Raw genomic sequence first — 21538 nt, forward strand, 5'->3', positions numbered from 1 at the left:
TGCTGCCTGAATTAGAGGGTGTGAAGTACAAGGAAAGGTTGAACACACTTGGGTTATTCTCCTTGGAGGGGAGACTTGATAGAGTTTTTAAAAATTCTTGAAGCATAGATGGTGTAGAAAATCAGAATCTTTTCCCTGTGGTAGAAATATCAAATACCAAATGAACATGCTTTTAAGGGGAGTGGGAGGGCAAAGTTGAAAGGCCAGACATTGGGCATGTTTTGTTACACAGGGAGTGATAAGTATCTAGAATGAGTTATCAGGGGTATTAGTCGAAGCAGGTAGTTTTGTGCAGTACAAGAGGCCGTTACGTAGGCACATGTATATGAAGGGACTGGATGAACACAGGAAGACGGCATTTGGTATAAATTGGCATTAAGATCGACAGAGCATCGTCAGATGAATGGCCTGTTGTGCTTTTCTATGTTCTATTAATAATACTGAACTGGGATAACATAGTATGGTCAAAATCCTAATTGTGAAGCTCTTCCTGTCTGAGCTCTCTTCTGGCAATCAGCTTGAGTTTTTAAAATGAGTGCTTAACATCACATAGAGTGTGGCATTTAAGATAATCATATTATCTGGCTGACAGTTCTGTGGAAAACCACAGCAAAGTCCAGGAGTTGGGATGTTATATTAAAGTTGTATAAGATATTGGTGAGGCCTAATTTGGAGTATTGTGTGCAGTTCTGGTCACCTACCTACAGGAAAGATGTCGATAAGATTGAACAAGTGCAGAGAAGACTTACAAGGACCTGAGTAATAGCGAAAGGTTAAATAGGTTAGCACTTTACTCCCTAGACTGTAGGAGAATTAAGTGAAATTTGATAGAGGTATACAAAATTATAAGGGGCATAGATATGGTAAATGCAAGCAAGCTTTTTCCACTGAAGTTGAGTGAGACTAGAACAAGAGGTTATGGGTTAAGGATGAAATGTGAAATGTTTAAGGGGAGTATGAGGGGGAATTTCTTCATTCAGAGGGTGGTGAGAGTGTAGAATGAGCTGCCAGCAGAAGTGATTTCAACATTTAAGAGAAATTTGGATAGGTCAATGAATGGGAGGAGTTTGGTCTGGGTGCAGATGGATGGGAGTAGGCAGATTAATAGTTTGGCATGGACTAGATGGGCTGAAGGGCCTGTCTCTATGCTGTAATGTTCTATGACTCCTCTGAATTTTAGCTTGTTTCTAACTTTCCAGGTGCTGAGACACTCAAATCAGAAACAAGCCGCAGGTTGAATAACAGCATATCTAACCTTCTGTACTGATACTGGACTCGACAACATCCAGCAGAGAGTGCAGACATGCTCAGCTGTGGGGCCAGGAGAACGTTGATCCAGCCTGTCAGCGTTATACAAGATGTAGCCTGGACATACACAGAAACACCACCCATTTGAATTACATGGCTGTGTTTGATTTAAAATGCGAATTCAGATAGAAGTATCAGCTACAGAATCCAGAGCTACAATCAAAGGCAAGTCATCCCATAGAAGCCAGAATGGCAGGAGTGACCACAGAAAGAGCAAGGATGACAAGTCAGATTCAGTGCATGTATAGCCAAGACATTTAGGAAATCTGTAAACAAACGTTCACTTTTATTATCAATATTTTATTGTTGAGCAATTAATCAAACATTCTTTTAAACCTTGATATCAAATATAGCATGGGAAGAAGGATTCCCACACCTTCGGTGCTCTTTCTCCAAAGCCCAGTAGATTAATTTTCATCAAGTGGTTTAGTAGTTCTTTAGATAGGTCCTGATTTTGATTCCGTTTCCATCAGCTTCACAGACAATAATCATTCTATGGGTAAAACAGGTTTTACTCACACCATCCTGCTCATCCTCCCAACCACATGGGACCTTGGTTTTTGAACTATCTGCTAATTTACCTCATCTAAATTCTCCATGATTACATGGACCTCCATCAACCTCCTTCCAACTGCCTTTGCTTCAAAGAGAATAACCCTTTGACAAACTTCTATAGATATGTGGTGGAGAGTATATTGACTGGCTGCACCACAGCCTGGAATGAAAACACCAATGCCCTTGAATGGAAATCCTACAAAGAGTTGTGGATATGGCCTTGTTCATCACAGGTAAATCCCTCCCCACCATTGAGCACATCTATACAAAGTGTTGTTGCAGGAAAGTAGCATCCATCGTCAGAGATCCCCACCACCCAGGCCATGCTCTCTTCTCACTGCTGCCATCAAGAAGAAGGTACAGGAGCATCAGGACTCACACCTCTGGGTTCTGGAATGGTTACTACTCCTCAACCATCAGACTCTTGAACCAAATGGGCTAGCTTCACTCATCTTCACTTGCCCCATAATTGAAATGTTCCCACAAGCAATGGATGCACATTCATGGACTTGTCATCTCATGTTCCCAATATTTATTGCTTATTTATTTATATTAGTGTTTCTTCTTTTTCTATTTGCACAGTTTGTTGTCTTCTACACTTTGGTTGAACACCCTATTTGGGTGGTCTTTCATTCATTCTGATATAGTTATTATTCTACGGTTTTGTTGAGTATGTCCACAAGAAAATGAATCTCAAGGTTGTATATAGTGACAAATATGTACTTTGATAAATAACATTTACTTTGAACTTTGAACCTTACTTTAAGTTATTCTGCAATTGTAACATCATATAAATAGATCATGTTTTCTTTATTCTGTAAGTTCTGCAAAAAAGATATATTCAACACCAAAAACTGCAAACATACTAAATTTTGTAGCTCTTGTAAAATCAATTGTTTAGAAAGATAGGAAAGTTAGTGCATTAATTTGTTTTCAGATGTTCATGCAGACATTTTGTATCCTTTAGTTTTTATTAAAATGACCCAGATTTGTTGACCTATTGCAATACAGGGCTAAACAATTCTATAACTTAAAAAAATACAGATTTCACTTCAAAAAGATTCAGAACAGTATGGATTGGAGGCACATTTTATTACTATATGGACAGGAAAAAACTGGTATTTCTAAATAATCTCTCAACTTACACAATCATTGTTTAAAATCCATCCAAGGCCAATAAATATTTTATTTCACATCTGTTGTTCTTTTTGTGAAACTGGAAGCAATAATCAAGCAGTATAACAGAGTGGCAGCCTCACAGTGTGGAACACTTTCAATCCTAATCTTGGATGCTCTCTGTGTAAAGTTTGCCCCTTTTCTCTGGAGCATGTGGGTTTCCTTGGGTACCGCAGCTTTCTCCCACATCTCGAAGTCATGGCAGCTGCTAGGTTAATTGATGAATGTACATTACTTCTGTGCTTATTAGTTGGTTTATCATTATTATTGTCACATGTACCAAGATAGAGTGAAAAGTTTGTGCCTTGCATACTGTTAATACAGACCAAATCATTCCATAGTGCTTTGAGGTGGAACAATATAAAACAATAACAATGCAGAATGAAGTGTAACAGCTACACAGAGAGCGCAGTGCAGGTGAATAATAAAGTGCAAGATCATAACAAGGTAGATTGTGAGGTCAGGAGTCCATTTTATCGGACGAGAGGTCTGTCTGAGAGTGTGATAACAGCAGGGTAGAGGCTGTCCTTGGAGCCAGGCGGTACATGCTTTTCAGGTGTTTGTATCTTCTGCCTGATGGGAAAGAGGAGCAGAGAGAGAGTGTGTGTGGAAGAATCGGGAAGGGTTAATGGAAATGTGGAGAGAATTAAAATGATATTAATGTAGGATTTGTGTCAATGCAGTCTCATAGGGCTGCAGATCCTGTATCCGTTTTAATGTCTCTACTATTCTATAAGAAGCAAGGCAAATAGTTGGTATTTTTTTTTATTGCTCAAGAAAAGCAATAAAGCCACAAAACCACAGGACTGATCACTGCAAGTAAGGTAATGAGTGACCCGCATGCCTGTCTGACTCCATGGTGATCTCAGCATATTTGTGCACAGTTGTGACATGTAAACAATGTGTTGGCATGCCTTGCCTCTGCCTGAAGGAGCCTCCTGCAAAACCGTCCTTTGTGTTTATATGAACAGCAGACATGCATAAAATCAGAAGGCCTAGCTGAATTAAGAGACTCACGAGAATGTGGATGCCAGAATCTGGAACAAGAAAGCAAGTCTGCTGGAGAAACACAGCAAGTCGAGCAGCTTCTGTGGGGGCGGTGGGGGGGTGGGGGGGGGTAAGGATTTATCAATATTTTGGGTGGAGGCTGAGAGTGGACAGGATAGGTAGGTGAGACAGGCCGGGTAGGTGACAGGAGGACTGATGAAAAGAGAGGGATGATGAGCAGTAGGAGCTAAGTAAAGGAGGGGTGAGTTGGGAGGCAAAGGCAGGTGGGTGACAGAAGAAAGCGACAAGGGAGAAAAAAAAATCGTAAAAAAGGGGCAGATGAAACCAGCTGGGGGCATGGGTTGGGTGAAGGTGAAGAAGGAGGCAGAGGATAAGTAGGGAAACAAAAACTGTCAGCGCTGGAATCTGATAAAGTACGGAAAGTGATAATAGAGGAACTATTTAACGGAGAAATACACGTCTTCTATTCGTTCCATTGTGTTGTATACTAACCCGGCAAAATATTACGTGAATCCAAAAATCATCACCACATTATTAAGTAAACATTTTTTCTTGGTTATTTGGTTCTACCTCTGCACAGCAATTGCACAGCATGTACTATGAAACTTAACTCTGAGATTTGTCAGTACTGCGAATAAGAGTATTCTTCTGAATAGCCCCAGACTTTCTGTTACTTAATCATCTTGAAATAGTAGATTCAACAACCAAATGCAGAACATTACAATGACTACATTTCACTTAATTTGGCAGAAGAACGTTATCATCTAATGTTACAACCAAGAATATCTGGTATGTCTGCCTGATACAGTATAGGGGACACTGCAGCAGACAAAAGTATACAATTCCATTCAACTTGTGACAAGCACCATCAGTTTTACTTCCTATTAATTCTCGCACAGTCTAAAGTGTAAGCTTTTGTGAATAAAATTTCCAGTCTTCTAAGTTGCTTTAACTTGCTGAACACAGTCAATAGAAACTGAATTAAGATTTTCCAAATTCATTATTTCTACTGTTTGCTTAAATTTGAAAGACCTAGTTCCTTGCTTCAATTTCAAACTACAAACATTAATTGCCTGGTATATATTAAAGTCACATACGTTATGCTTAAGACATTTTTAGTGATAGCAGGTGCTGTATTATTTATGACAGCAATGTTTATATTCAATATGAATATATAATTTATATTTTAAAACATCACTGTTTTGATGGTAACTGAGAAGTTCAGCAATTGATCTGCTCCCAGTTGGTGCTAGGTATGAAAATTATAAGTTGTTACTGAATTTGGTCAAGCGCTCCTGAGGGTTGTTAGGCTTTGAGAGAAAACAGTCCTTACAAGCCTATAATACCTCCTTAAAAGGTAAAGTATGAAATGCCTATTTGCAATAACGAATCATAAATGTGTTTGCAGGCAGCAGTTCATTCATTAACATAATAAATAAACTGCAAGTTTATTTTTATCAGACTTTTAAATTATTTAACATTGATTCATAAGTTTGATGAATGTTGAGTTTCATGTTTTTCAAGATCTGACACAGTAAGTCATAATAGGCTATGATACTTCAAATATATGCTTTGCAAAAAACTAATGATTGCAATCTAATTAGTGTTTATTACAGATTAAAAGCAATTATTGCATTCAAGAAGTGGAAATAAGGTCTTTCCTCAAAGTAAGTAAACAGAATAGCTATCTAGTAGGGACAGTGGTGTCTGGGGCAAGCAATGCTGGGCAGCCTCCCTTAAACCCGCTTCGACAGGTCCCAGGGCAGGGACCAACGCAAACTTGTCCAGGAAGAGGTGTCGAGAAAGTGCGTACCATCAGGATGGCAGGAATGGGACAGCAGGCAGCTTGGACAAAGTGGCAGGGTGGGCTGAAGTTGAAGATCTCCTGACCCAACATCTGGCAGGCAGAACCCCAGTGCATCAAGTTCACGATCCAGGCTGTGTACAACATCCTGCCTAGTCAGCAAACCTTTTTGCTTGGGGAATGAGTGAGGCACCATCAAGTCTTCTCGGCCCTGGAAAAGGCACCATGGAACGTACCCTCCGCAGCTTCCCAAAAGCCCTGAAAGAAGGCCGTTACCACTGGCTCCATGACCAGGTGATGAAGGCAGTGGCAGAAAGTATCTCCTCAGGCATTAACAACAGCAGGCACCTCTGTCAACCCAGAAAGCCCATAGCCTTTGTCAAAGCTGGAGACTAACCACATCCTCAGCCCAGAGCTCCAGCAGGCTTGCTTGCCATGGTGTCTGACTAGCAACTGAATGTCGACCTTGGCAAGCAACTAAAATTTCCTGACTTCATCGCATCATCACCCGAGGCCTGACGTGATCATTCTGACAGAAACCTCAAAGCAGGTGGTCATGTGACAAGCGGGTGACAGTGCCTTGGGAAAACCGGATTGAGGAGGCGTTTGAGCCAAATACCAGGAGCCGCTAGAGCAGTGCCAGAGACGGGTGGAAGGTACGATCCAAGTCCATAGAGGTAGGGTGTAGAGATTTTGCTGGCTGCTCACTGTGCAGAACACTCTCCCTGGCATTACAGGGACTGCAAAGTAAAGAGCCATCAGGGCCATCACAGAGGCTGCTGAGTGAGCCTCCAGATGGCTGTGGATCAAAGGGTGTGACCCATGGACCAAAACTGCTGGGACACAAGCCAGGACTTGATTAACCCTGGCTGAGTCACCTGGGTGAGAGTGTCTGATGTTGAAAGATGCGAATCACCCGATGATCCCAGGTTACATCACTGATGATGTGTCCCAGCACATCCTAGGATGTACTGTATCTTAGCATCATTGTGTTGTAGGTCCTTTCCATCATATACCAGACGGTCCTCATTCCCTTTGCTGATACCAAACTGAAATGAAGTGATAGTGTTGCAACAAAGGAAAAGCACTAACTAACCATAGCAGTAGCTGAAGTCATAGCAGCTGAATTGTATCAGATAATTTTTAAAAAAATTATTCACAAGCACATTATTGTTGGCAATGCAGACAATCTTTTCCCTTCACCTGCTTGGTTCACTTGACCATTTCAAGACATAGTTAATAGTTAATAACATTGTTATGCATCTATAGTCATTTAAAGGCCAGGCCAGCACTGATAGCAGCTTTCTTTCCCTGAGGGACATTAGTGAAACAGATGGCTCTAAAGACAATCTGTAATTTCATTGTTACTATTATCGATACTATTTTTCTATTTATGATTTGCTTAATTATATAAATTTAAATTCAATGATAGGATTAGAATTAGTCCAGCAACCACTATTCAGCTTCACCGAGATGATTATCTTCTAATGATGCACATAATCAACTGGTTTCAGTAGCCCATTTAATTAATAGAGGTTAAGGAATAAAAATGCCTGTATTTCTGGATTAAGCACTTCATATTCTGCAAGTATACTGGTTTGCATCTCTGAATTTAATGGTACCATATACCCATTCAATGAAACTTCACTATAAATTTTTGTTTAGGTCTTGTTTCTGTAATCTTGGCAAGCTATAGACATTGGGCAACTTAATATGCTCATTTATGGATGGCAAAATTTTAGTTACATTTTAAAATCTTTGAATTCTTATTATCAATATTAATTGCATACTGCCTGTGCTTCCATGTCACAAATGAAACATAAATTGCAGCAAATTATGTATTACAATCTACAGAGGGACAACAAATGTTCTGATGTAAGATTGCACACGTATACTCAGATTCTGAGTATAAAAAATCAAATCACAAAAAGAGTAGGCATTTTATAAAAGTATCCATCAAGTGTTCAGTTTATTATTAGTAGTATAAACCAATGGGTAGTGAAATTAGGTTACTGTGCAGGATCTCCTTACTGTCTTCAGCTGGAGAATTGTGCAGCAAGAGCAAAGCAGCATCACTTCAGTGTGATTTATTACAGAAAAGGAGGTCTACTTCAAAATCAAATTCTCAACACTGTATAATATAGGTCACACTTATGTGGAAAAGTAAAAAGGATAAATTTAGCAAAGCTATATCAATGGGTAATTACATAATACATCAGTATGTTTAATCACTTTATAAGGTTAGCACCATTGTCATTTTATGTTGACACATTAATAAACTAATTTGTTTCTATGGAGAGCAAAATTAATTGTTCAATGTTGATAAAACTAATCACTGCTCTATATTTAAATTCAAGGTTATAGGTAGCAATATTAACATTAATTTTGAACAGTATTCACAAAATTATTTATTCATAATTAGACTTCAAAATTTTAACATATATATTAAGCACATTAATTAAGCTGTGATATTTCAGCATTTGAGAACATGAGTAGAAGACTTTCATCGAAATTAAAGCAACATTATTTCTTTGAGGCTGTACAGCAGCAATTTTGACACAGGTCTGGAAGCACTATCTTAGTGTCTGAAATTAATAAGATCAAAATAAGCTGCAGAGAGTTGTGAACTTATTCATCTCCATCATGGGAACTGGCCTCCATAGTATCCAGGACATCTTCAAGGATTAATGCCTCAGAAAGGTGGCATCCATCATTAAGGATCCCCATCACCCAGGACATGGCCTGTTCTTATTGCCACCATCAGGAAGGAGGTACAGGAGCCTGAAGGCACACGCTGAATGATTCAGGAACGGCTTCTTCCCCTCTGCCATCTGGTTTCTGAATGGACATTGAACCCCTGAACTACCTCAGTTTTATTCTGTTTTTGCACTATTTTTAATTTATGTATAATATATATACTTATTGTAATTTACATTTTTCCTATTATTATGTATTGCACTGTAGCCACAAAGACAACGAGTTTCATAACATATACTGGTGATATTAAACCTGATCTTGATCATTTGTACACCAGAAACTACAGCCCAGACCATCCAGCATTCAGCAGCCATCGCAGTTTCCTTTGAAAAAGTGGTAGATAACATACCAAAAAGCTGCACTCCTTAATAATGAAGTTAAGAACCTTGAAACAAGAATGAAGAATATGTGATATGTTTTCGAATCAGATTATGTGACTTAGAGAGGAATTTGGAGCTGTTTCCATCCCTTAACGAATATTGGCAGGTAACACTTGGGATGTGAGAGCATTTATTTCAGACATTTCCCATTGCCTTTGAGTCCACAATACCTGGGAAATGCTCAGGTGGATTCAAAGAGAGCAGGATTTTTAAATACTCACATCTTCATTTTAGAGCAGACTGTTGAATGTTTCTGCTTATCCACTACATGTTGATCCAGAGATGCAAATAGTCTGTTTATTGATTGATTGCACTTTCTGGGGCTTTTCAAAAAGTAGAAAAGAATGTGTGAATCCAAGTGGCTGTTATAATTATTTCTGGTCACCATGAAATCAGAAATTGTCCACTTTACGACCATATTCTCTTAATGTTTTTCAGGGTCAGCAGCCTTTGTGTTCGTTACTTGTCATATCATATTCTGTGCAGAAACAGACGGTGAGGGTGTTTGCAGACATGGTCAACGACCTGCTTCAATCTGAGGTTTCCACCTGCTTTAAGGAGACTACTATGATCAGGGTACCTAAGAAAATCAAGGCAACGTGCTTTAATGATTACTGCCCAATGGCATTGACATCTACCATCATGAAGTGCTTCAAAAGGCTTGCCATGGCACATGCCTACTCCAGTCTCACAGACAACCTCAACTCGTTGCAATCCACTTACTGCTGAGCAGATCTACAGTGGATGACATCTCCCTGACCATACAGTCATTTCTGGAGCTTCTGGACAGTAAATACTCCTGTGCTAGACTATTGTTTAATGACTCCAGCTCTGCCTTCAATACTGTAATTCCCAGCAAATTCATCTCCCAGCTCCAAGACCCGGGAGTCAACGCCTCTTTCTGCAACTGGATCCTGACCAACAGACCACAAACAGTAAGGATAGGCAACAACCTCTGAAAAAATTATTCTCAATACTGCTGCTCCACAAGATTGTGTCCTCAGCCCTCTACTCTATTATTCTGTGTGCACTCATGACTGCGTGGCCAGGTTCTGCTCTAACTCCATATACATGTCTGCAGATGATACCACTGTACTGTATTAAATAACGATGAGTTAGACTACAGGATGAAAAGAGAGAGCTTAGTAACATAGTGTTGTGACAACCTTCCTGAGAAGTGTTTGTAAAAGAAACCAGCTGGTCATTGACTTCAGGAAGAGGGATGGTGCATATGTACCATCTACATCAACAGTGCTGAGATTAAAAAAATTGAGAGCTTCAAATTCCTCGGAGTGCTCAGGGACAGTTATTACCCCTCAACCATCAGGCTCTTGCACTAAAGGGGGTAACTTCACTTGCCCCATTACTGAAATGTTCCCACAACCTATGCACTCTCTTTCAAGGACTCCTCATCTCATGCTCTCAATATGTATTGCTAATTTATTTATTATTTCTTTCTTTTCATATTTACACAGGTTGAACGTCCAAGTTGATGCAGTCTTTCACTGATTTTATTATGGTTATTGTTCTATTATGGATTTATTGAGTATGCCCATAAGAAAATATCTCAGGGCTGTATATGGTGACATATGTGTACCTTGATAATATATTTACGTTGATCTTTGAACTTTTGAATGAAGATCACCGACAGTCTATCCTGAATTACCACAGCCAAATAAGTTCACCAGCGCCTCTACTACCTCAGGAGCCTCACAAAATCTGGCATGTCCCCATCGACCTTCATCTACAGAAAGCATCCTACCCAGATGCATCATGTTTGGCAACTGCTCTGCCTGTGACTACAAGGAACTGCAGAACTGTAGACACAACTCAGCATCGCAGAAACAAACCTCACTTCCATGGACTCTGTCCATACTTCTTGCTGCCTCGATGAAGCAGCCGGGATAATAAAAGACCCTACTCACCCTAGGCGTTCTCTCTTCTTTCCCCTCCCACTGGGAAGAAGATACAGAAGCATGAAAGCAGATGCCACCAAGCTCAAGAAGAGTTTCTACCCCATCGAATGGTTCCTTAGTAGAATAAGGTAGACCGTTGACCTCACAATCTATCTTGCACCTTATTGACTACTGGCAGTGCACTTTCTCTGTAGCTGTTGCTCTTTATTCTACAGTCTGTTACTAGTTTACTCTGTACTAGTTCAATGCAGGGTGCATGATTTGATCTGTATGAACAGTATTAAAGAGGATACAAAAAGTTTCTTCAGATATATCAAGTGTAAAAGAGATGCAAGAATGGAGATAACGGTCTGCTGGGAAATGATGCTGGAGGTTGCATTAAGTAAGTACCTTACATCAGTCTTCACTGTGGAAGACACTAGCAGTATGCCCGAAGTTCGAGAGTGTCAGTCAGGGATGCTGAAGTGTGCGAAGTTGCCATTACTAGGGAGAAAGTGTTTGGGAAACTGAAAAGTCTGAAGATGGATAATTCACCTGGACCAGATGGTCTGCACCTGAGGGTTCTGAAAGAAGTGGCTGAAGAGATTGAGGAGGCATTAGTAATGATCTTTCAAGAATCTATTGATTCTGGCATGGTTCTGGAGAACTGAGACATTGCAAATTTCACTCCATTCTTCAAGAAGGGAGAGAGGAAAAAGAAAGGAAATTATAGACCAAACACGAGGAAATCTGCAGATGCTGGAAATTCAAACAACACACACAAACTTCTGGTGGAACACAGCAGGCCAGGCAGCATCTATAAGGAGAAGCACTGTCAACGTTTCGGGCCGAGACCCTTCGTCAGGACTAGCTGAAAGGAAAGATAGTAAGAGATTTGAAAGTAGTGGAGGGAGGGGGAAATGCGAAATGATAGGAGAAGACCGGAGGGGTTGGGATGAAGCTAAGAGCTGGAAAGGTGATTGGCGAAAGTGATACAGAGCTGGAGAAGGGAAAGGATCATGGGACGGGAGGCCTCGGGAGAAAGAAGGGGGAGGGGGGAAGCACCAGAGGGAGATGGAGAACAGGCAAACAACTAAATATGTCAGGGATGGGGTAAGAAGGGGAGGAAGGGCATTAACAGAAGTTAGAGAAGTCAATGTTCATGCCATCAGTTTGGAGGCTACCCAGCCGGTATATAAGGTGTTGTTCCTCCAACCCGAGTTTGGATTCATTTTGACAGTCGAGGAGGCCATGGATAGACATATCAGAATGGGAATGGGACATGGAATTAAAATGTGTGGCCACTGGGAGATCCTGCTTTCTCTGGTGGACAGAGCGTAGATGTTCAGCGAAACGGTCTCCCAGTCTGCGTCGGGTCTCACCAATATATAAAAGTCTACACCAGGAACACCGGACGCAGTATACCACACCAGCCGACTCACAGGTGAAGTGCCAGTTATTCTGACATCAGTGGCTTGGAGGACGTTGGAATCAATTATTAAGGATGAGGCCTCAAGGTATTTGGAGGCACGTGATAAAGTGGTCAGCATGGTTTCCTTAAGAGAAAATCTTGCCTGACATTAGAATTCTTTGAAGGAATAGCAAGCAGGATAGACAAAGGAGATCTGTGGATGTTGGATTTTCATAAGGCCTTTGACAAGGTGATACACGAGGCTGCTTAACAAGTAAAGAGCCCATGGTATTTATTACAGGAAAGATATTACCATGGATAGAGCATTGGCTGATTGGCGAGAGGCAAACAGTGGGAATAAAGGGAGTCTTTTCTGGTTGGCTACCGATGACTAATGGTGCTCCACAGGGGTCTCTATTGAACTGGTATATTTTACATTATATGCCAGTGATTTGGATGAAGGAATTGATGGCTTTGTGGCCATGCTTGCAGACAATGCAAATATAGGTGGAGAAGCGGGTATTTCTGAGGAAGCAGATAGGATACAGAAGCACTTGAACAGATTTAGGAGAATGGGCAAAGAAGTAGAAGATGGAATACAGTGTTGGGAAGTGTATTGTCATGCACCTTGGTAGAAGAAATAAAAGCAATAAGCTACTTTGTAAATGGAGAGAAAATATTAAAATATGAGGTGCAAAGCGACTTGGGAGTCCTCATGCAGGATTCTCTAAATGTTAATTTACAGGTTGAGTTGGTGGTGAGGAAGGCAAATGCGATGTTAGAACACATTTCAAGAGGACTAGAATAGAAATGCCAGGATGTAATGGGAGCAGTGTTGGGCCTCTTATCTAAGAAATGATATGCTGAAATTGGAGAGGGTTCAAAGGAGGTTCACGGAAATGATTCTGGGATTGAAAGGCTTATCATGTGAGGAGTACTTGATGGCTCTTGTACTCACTGGAATTCAGAAGAATGATGGGGGAGCTCACTGAAACCCATAGAATGTTGAAAGGCCTCTATAGAGTGGACGTGGAGAGGTTATTTTCTAGGGCAGGAGAGTTTAAGACCAAAGGACAGCCTCAGAATAGAGGGACATCCATTTAGAACAGCGATGAGGTGGAACTTCTTTAGACAGAAAGTGGTCAATCTGTGGAATTTGTTGCCATAGGCAGCTGTGGAGGCCAAATCATTAGATATACTTAAGGTGGAAGTTGATAGGTTGTTAGTCAGGATATAAAGGGATACGACTGATGATTAGTCAGGCTATAAAGGGATAATGGGGAGAAGGCAGGAGACTGGGGCTGAGGAAAATGGATCTGCCATGATAAAATGGCAGAGCAGACTCGATGGGCCAAATGGCTTAATTCTGCTCCTATATCTTAGTCTAATGTAAGACATCCTTTTCACCGTACCTCAGCGCATGTGACAATAATAAACCAATTCCAGCACCATTTTCCAAGATTTAGTACCTAAATAATGCCCAGTGTCAGTCTATCAAACAAAGAAAAAGTGTGCCCCTTTTTACAGTGCCCATATAGAAGACCAAATCTTTCTTCTCCCTTATAAGACCATAAGACACAGCAGCTGCATTAGGCCAATTGGCTCATCGGGTCTGCTTCGCCATTTCATCATGGCTGATCCATTTTTCTTCCTCTCAACCCCAATCTCCTGCCTTCTCCCCATATCCCTTCATGTCCATTATCTTAGCACGTTGCTTTGTTTCAAGACAAGGTTGTCTACTTAACCTTTCCAATGGCATTTACAAACCCAATGGGAGTTAAGATTGGTCCCCAAAAAAAGTAAATGATCAAGGTGATGATAAATTTAATGATATATCCAAGTTGGGAAAAGTCAGCATTCAAGGGCTCCAGTTATATCTGCCAGAATTGTAGCCCATGGAATTATGGGCCAAATATTTTTAGCTGTATAAATATTTGCTTCTCTCCTTCAGGAAATAGCAGTTGCAGCATAGTTAAATTGAAGTTTAATTGTCATTCAACCACACACATGAATATAATGCTTCTCTGGGGCCAAAGTGTAAAATAAGTACCGACAGTCACATACAGCATACAGCACATAAAATTATGAAAGTAGAAAAGCATACAGTTATGATTTTTTAAAAAAATAACAATATAGCCCAAGTCCCTAAGTATTAAGGCCTGTAAATTGATGGTGCATGGATGTTGTCCTGGAGCCACGTTTCTGTAAGAACAGCCCAAACAGGTCCTCATTTCACACAAGTAGTGACAGAAAAGTGTAATCCAGCTTGACTTCCTGGGAGCAAACACCAGAGGGCAGCACTGACAGGAGGGGCAGCCCTCAATCCAGTACAGAATCCAGCGGCACACAGCCAGCTCCAGCATCTCCCTCCTTGGCAGCCACAACAGGCGACACCGAGGCATGAAGGCCTGGTCCACACAGCTCCCCAGCCATCAGTCTTTCCAATTAACTAGTGATTTGGACTCACAGTATTCTACATTACCAATAGTCCAACAGAATCTTCTGATCACAAGGAAAATGTCCAAGTCAATCATTCCACATTTGTGGGATCACGCAGAGCATCAGACGCCTTCATCCCTGGGGGCAAAAGCAGGCTGCAACACAGTGCACAACAAGTCCAGCTCCACCACTATCCAGCAACTTGCTGGTGGGGTAGACCTGCTGTACTTGAAGTTCTTAGTATCCAGCAGTGTCTTGTGCTGACATAAAGGATGAACAATTTCACCTTTGTTTAGACTCAGAGAGGCAGCTGCATTCAAGCACCCTGCCATCTCACCGGCAGTTAATGCTGTGTTTGATTAAACATAATTAAGTTCAAATAGTTGTGCCTCATTACATGCTTCTGCAAATCTCATTTTGGCATCTTTTTCCATACTTACCCAGCAATAACATCTATTTGTCCATGAATTTCTTCCTCACGTGTACTCTGAGTTACTAAGATTAATATTTCCCTTCTTTGTATTTGGATGCTAAATAATGGTCAAATGGACAACATAAGGGAAGTACAAAGGGAGGATCTCTCTTTTTTACATGCACACACACACAGACATTTAAGTGAAAGTCCCAGATACATTAAAAAATGGTTATACAATTGTGCATGTTCCAATATCAATGACCAAGACTCGTTATTCTCTCTGTTTAACAATATAGCAAAGCAATTCTGCCTCAGGATCATCTGGTGGTGTGCTGTTTTATGTTCAAAATGTCTGACATTGTTTTCTGTTCTGTTATGTATTAAAGCCAATTCCATGTGAATTTGTTTAGATGAATTAGTTTCAAAATAGTTTTTAGTACATTTCAGTACGTCAGTGAGGGCTTGTCACAACATGTAAACTACTCATATATGACAAACCTAGTGTGTTCACTGGAACATACAGTAATAATTGCACAGCAGTTGATAATTCAAAAACTCTGTGTTCTGAACTTCCTTTCCTTTTGCACTGCTCCTACTCTTTATTTCTTTTCATACAAGAGTTACCTATGGAATCACCATTTCTGGATGTACTTTATGGTGTTCAATCACAAGCAAGAGAATATCTGCAGATTTCCCTGGAAATCCAAGTCGACAATACTCTTTTCCATACATGCTGCCTGCCTGCTGAGTTCCTCCAGCATTTTGTGTGTGTACTTTATGGTGTCCACTGCAGGAGACCTTGCCTCTTCACCTGAATTTTATAGTATCTTCCTCTTACTATTGATATCTCTAGGACCTTTGTTGTACATTCGAGACTTTTTTTTCCAGGCAAATCCATCATAAGTAGAGACTGAAAATTAACATACACCATGTTTGTACACTTGTAAATCCAGCTATCAAAGTCCTAAATAGGGGCAAGGCTAACTTTGAAGACATTGGAGAAGCTGTTTGCAAGTAAAGGAACATCAGGCAAGTGGGAGAGTTCAGGATCAGCGTTCTCCTATTGGAGCGAAGAGCAACGGGAGCAAGATTTGAGAGCACTGACTAATTAGACGTAGTGAGGGTGCGGTCAGGAAAAAAAGAGGCATATGTGAAGTATAGGCAGCCGGATTCAAGTGAAGAGTATGAAGGATGTAGGAGTACACAAAAGGAAAAATAGGAGGACAAAAGGGAGCCATGAGATATCACTAGCAAAGAAGACAAAGGAGAATACATAAAGATTCCATAAGTATAATAAAACGCAAAAGGGTAGCTATGGAGACAGTAGGTCTCCTTAAGGATTAGTGTGATAATCTATGAGTCAACCCATGGGAAATGAACAAGGTTTTAATTGAATATTTCACCTCTGCAGTTACTGTTGAGAAGGATATGAAAGTTCGTGAGTTCAGAGAAAACAACAATGGTATTCTAGAGAATTCCAATATCATGAAGGAGGAGGTATTGCAAGTCTTGAAATGCATAAAGGCAATTAAATCCCTGGGGCTTACCACGTGTACTTAGTTGTAACAGAAAGCAAGGAAGAAAATTGACAATCTTGACAAAGGTAAGATTATCCATATGGAAGACTGGTGGTGAGCTAATATTGTACCTTTATTTAAGAAGAGGAGAAGGGATAAACCAGAGAACTATAGGCTGATGAGCCTTACATTTGAGCTGGAAAAGTCATAGGAAAGGATCCTGAATAACAGAATTTATTTGCAATTAGAAAGTCAAAGAATGATTAGGGATATTCAGCAAGGCTTTGTATGGGAAACTTGAAGAGGATTGATAGGAACAGGGTTGTAAATGTTGTTTATGTGAACTTTAGCAAGGTCTTTTTACAAAGTCTTGCCTGGTAGTCTGGTCTGGAGGGTTAGAACACATGATGAGATAGCAAATAGGCATGGTGGTAGCAGGTGGAGGGTGGTGGTGGAGTGCTGTTTTTCAGAGTGGTGGAAAGTGACCAGTGGGCCACCATGGAAAGTTGCATGGATTAGTGATGGAGTCTTCATTAGAAGATTAGAATGATTAGAATGAGAATGATTAGTCAATTTACAAAAAACATCAATATTGGTGGTACAGTGAGGAAGTTTGTCTAAGATTACAACAGGACCTAAATCAACTGTGAAAGAGGGAAAGGAAATGGCAAATCAGACAAGTGCAAAGTGATAGATGAATGGAAGTTCTGCCAGGGCAGGAAGTACAGAGTGAAAGGCAGAACCTTAGAGGTGTTATAGGACAAAAATACCAAGGAGAAACAGTACAGACTTCCCTGTAGATAGCATGATGAGGAAGACATATGGCGTACTTGCCTCCATCAACGGAGGCAGTGAGTTTAAGAATGTGACATCATGTTAAAGCTGTACAAGACATTGGTAATGCACACTTGGCATACTATATGAAGTATGAAGTAGTGTCCTGATGAAGGGTCTCGGCCCAAAACGTCGACAGTGCTTCTCCTTATAGATGCTGCCTGGCCTGCTGTGTTCTACCAGCATTTTGTGTGTGTTGTTTGGCATACTGTATGCAGTTTTGGTCACTGCACTTCACAGGAAGGATGTAATTAAGTTAGAGACAGTACAGAAAAGATTAGTGAAGATATTGCCTGGATTGGAGACCTTATGTTATAGAGCAATTGGATATGTTGGGTCTGTTTTTCCTGGAGCGAAGGAGGTTGAGAGATGATATGATAGAGTTATAGGAAATTAGGAGATAGGATAGATAGCAAGCATCTGCTCCTAATGATAAATGCTGTCAAAAACCGGAGGACACAGATTGAATGTGGGAGGGAGGAGGTTTAAAAGGAATCTGAGGAGTAAATTTTTCATAAGGAGCAGTTGGTATCTGGAACGAGGTGCCAGAGGCAGGAATAGAAAGAACATTTAAGATACTTCTGGATGGGTACGAATGAGAAAAGGATAAAGGGATATGGAATTAATGCAAGGAAGTGGGAATAGTGTAATAGACCTGAAGGTCAGTGCGGGCATGGTAGGCAAAAAGGCCCACTTCTATGCTGTACAGCTCTATGTTGCTGTAGCTCAATGAAAATATCCTTTAGAGAAAAAAATTCAATCAAAAAGATGATCAGAAACCAGAATCTACAAAAAAAAATCATCTTTATGAAAATGTTCTTCCACCATCAAAAGTTATCAATGAGTCAACAACAACCATCAGAAAAAAAATCAATAAGTACCCTCCAGAAGACTCTGAGCAGTCATAGCAAATCCCTGTGCAACTCACTGTATGCAACTAAATAATTTTTTTAACTAAACATCAAACCAACTATAAGCATAATAATTCTAAATTCCAATAATTCCATTGTCATGCAGCCCTGACACTGGCTCCTATGATAAAGCTAATTTCCGCTGGCCATATAGTACAAAGAGAATGATGGTTCAAAGTGCCTGGAATTACATCGGATGACTAGGTAACTTCAGCTAAGAGACTGTTGAACAGCATGTCTTCACATATCTGTTTAAAAATGTATTTGCCTGTAAGCCTTTAATACAAATCTGCTGTTTCATCCATCTGTCCAAAGGAATTATTTGTTGCTATCTTGATATGTGAGCGCATATCATGAAAAAATGAACAGCAAAGAAATACCGGTAAGTATCAAAAATTTCTAGAAGTTGCTGTAAGTTATGCACCAGCAAAATAATTACCAATGCATAAATGGCAACCATTACAAAGCAATAAAAATCCATGTTAAAAGTTCTGGCATCGTGTTCTGTTTCTGTAAGTGAAACAGTTTCTTCCTGCAATAATTTTCATATCGTTCTAGAGCTATCATGTTAACTCTATTACAGATATAGTTTTCTCTGTTCTGACCAAGTCCGCCCTGCTTAATCTCTATAGACTATAGGCCCAGATTTTATTTGGGTTTGATGGAGGTTCGATGTTGAACTATCAGCATTTACCCATATAAATCAAGAACTTACTGGCTGGGCTGAATGGTGTTCTTCAGGTTTCATTTTGCTGTTGAGAGTGACATGGAGTCCAATGGTGAAAGAGGAATGAGTTTCACAGCATTTACAATGAGGAATCTGTTCTTGGATCTTGTTGTAGCTGTGAGGTCAATGGAGATTTGACAGCAGCAAGGGAAAAGGTAAGAATAAGGTAAACACGAGAAATTCTGCAGCAGCTGGAAATTTTGAGCAATACATACAAAATGCTAGAGGAATTCAGTATGTCAGGCAGCATCTATGGAGGTGAATAAACAGTCGACCTTTTGGGTTGAGACGCGTCATCACGACTACAATAAGGCAAACGTTCTTTTGATTATCTGTGTCTGTTATGTTTTCTTAAATTACAGTATTTGTTTTTACTTCAAAAAATATTGAACTATTTAATTTGAAGAAAAAACTTCTGAAGGTAGAAAGGATTTCAATCATGGTTTCATCTCTTTGTTCCATTTAATTTTTATATTCTGCTCGACCTAACAAAATAAAGTTATGCAATTTCACTTTCACAGACATATAGTAACCAGAAATTCCATGGAAGTTTAAATAACCTGTGCCATTTGTTTCATGCAAAATAAACAATTGTTACTCCTCGCAGTGAGTAAAAATAGGGAAACTACCCACACTGCAAAATAGTTTAGCTCTTTGAAAGCACTTGGTATCTGCAGGTGTGCTTATGAATAGTGTGCCTGTGAACTTTATTTTATTACAAGAGTCTATTGAGTGTAAACTAGATTTGTGTGACAAAGGAAGATTTAAAAATTTTAAATTGTTTCACCGTTACAAAGCTTTGATGCAACAACTTGAGTTTAAACTTTTAAAATATTACAAATTTGGTCACTGTTGTTATCTTTATGGGGTCATCAACAATAGGCATCTCACACCTGTTCTGGCAATCTCACTTATTAAGGGCAGCTCACAACGCTCAAAACCTGCTGGAAAATAAGAATTAAAAGCCTGGAGTGTTACCATAATATCTTGTCCAGAACAGGACTGAATATCTTCTCCAAACAAGCAGATGGTTAGACAAGCTTGACATATACTCTTAAGCTGCTTCATTTCATGGTAAGTGAACATAGCCGGCAACAGTCAATTACTTCAAAAGACTGCAGTATTATTTTCTGTGATAACACAAAGCAAGGTAGTTACCAGAATCAGTGGATGTCTGCCCAAACTAAAAAAAATAATTCCCAGCAAATCTCTGCAGTGATCTTTATCACAGTATCCTCTAAGCCTCAGTGCTTTGGAGCTTTGACTTTAACAAATTGGCTGGCTGCACAGCTTCTTATTTTAAAATCTAAGCCTCTATGTCCCTGTGATTCTGTCCCATTTCTGTCATGCTTCATAAATATAAAAAATGGCCAAAGGTTTTTTAAGTTCAGTGATTGGGAGGTGCAATTCAATTACTGTGAGAAAATACAGTATCACTTACTATCATTTCAGTATTCTTTTTTTAAAAAAGAAAGCATTTGAAGCAGACTGTATGTACATTGTGACAATGCTGTAGCAGCTAGCTGAATCTCCTATCCATTAAGCTTCGTGCCCACAATGCTATGACCCTGCTTGATTTTATGCACATTATACACAAATGTAACTATCCTTCACCACAGTGCACTTTTCATGAGAAATAACCTGGAGACATAGTCATAAAGTTATTACACCACAGGAAACAGGCCCTTTGGCCCAACTTGTTCATGCCAACCATTCCCTTACTGATCTAGTCCCATTTGCCTATGCTTGGCCCATCACCCTCTGAATCTTTCCTGTCCATGCATCTGACCAAACGTCTTTCATATGTTGCAGTTGTGCCGCCTCTGCCACTTCCTCTGGAAGCTTGTTCCATATACCCACCATGCTCTGTGTAAAAATATTGTCTTCCAGGTCCCTTATAAATCTTTGCCCTCTTACTTTCGGTTCCCTTAACGTGGGGAAAAGACTCTGGCTGTTCACCTTGTCTATACCCCTCATGATTTTATAAACATCTGTACGGTCATCCCTGAGCTTCCTGTGCTCCAGGAAAAAGTGTTCATGCTTATCCAACCTCTCCCTAAAATTCAAACCCTCCTGTCCTGGTAACATCCTCATGAATCCTTTTTTGTACCCTTTCCAGTTTAATGACATCATTTCTGTTGCAAAATTACCAGAACTGTACATGGTATTCCAAACAGAGCCTTAACAACGGCTTGTGCAACTGTAACATGACATCCCAACTTGTGTACCCAATATCCTGGCCAATGAAGGCAAATGTGCCGGACAGCTTCTTCACCATCCTACCTGTGTCGCCGCTTTCAAAGGACTATGTAACCCTAGGTCCTTCTGTTCTAAAACATTCCTCATGGTCCTATCAATTATTGTGCAAGTCCTGCCCTGGCTTCTCTTACCAAAAATACAA

This window comes from Hemitrygon akajei, chromosome 5 (genome assembly GCF_048418815.1).
Source record: "Hemitrygon akajei chromosome 5, sHemAka1.3, whole genome shotgun sequence".
Taxonomy (NCBI): Eukaryota; Metazoa; Chordata; class Chondrichthyes; order Myliobatiformes; family Dasyatidae; genus Hemitrygon; species Hemitrygon akajei.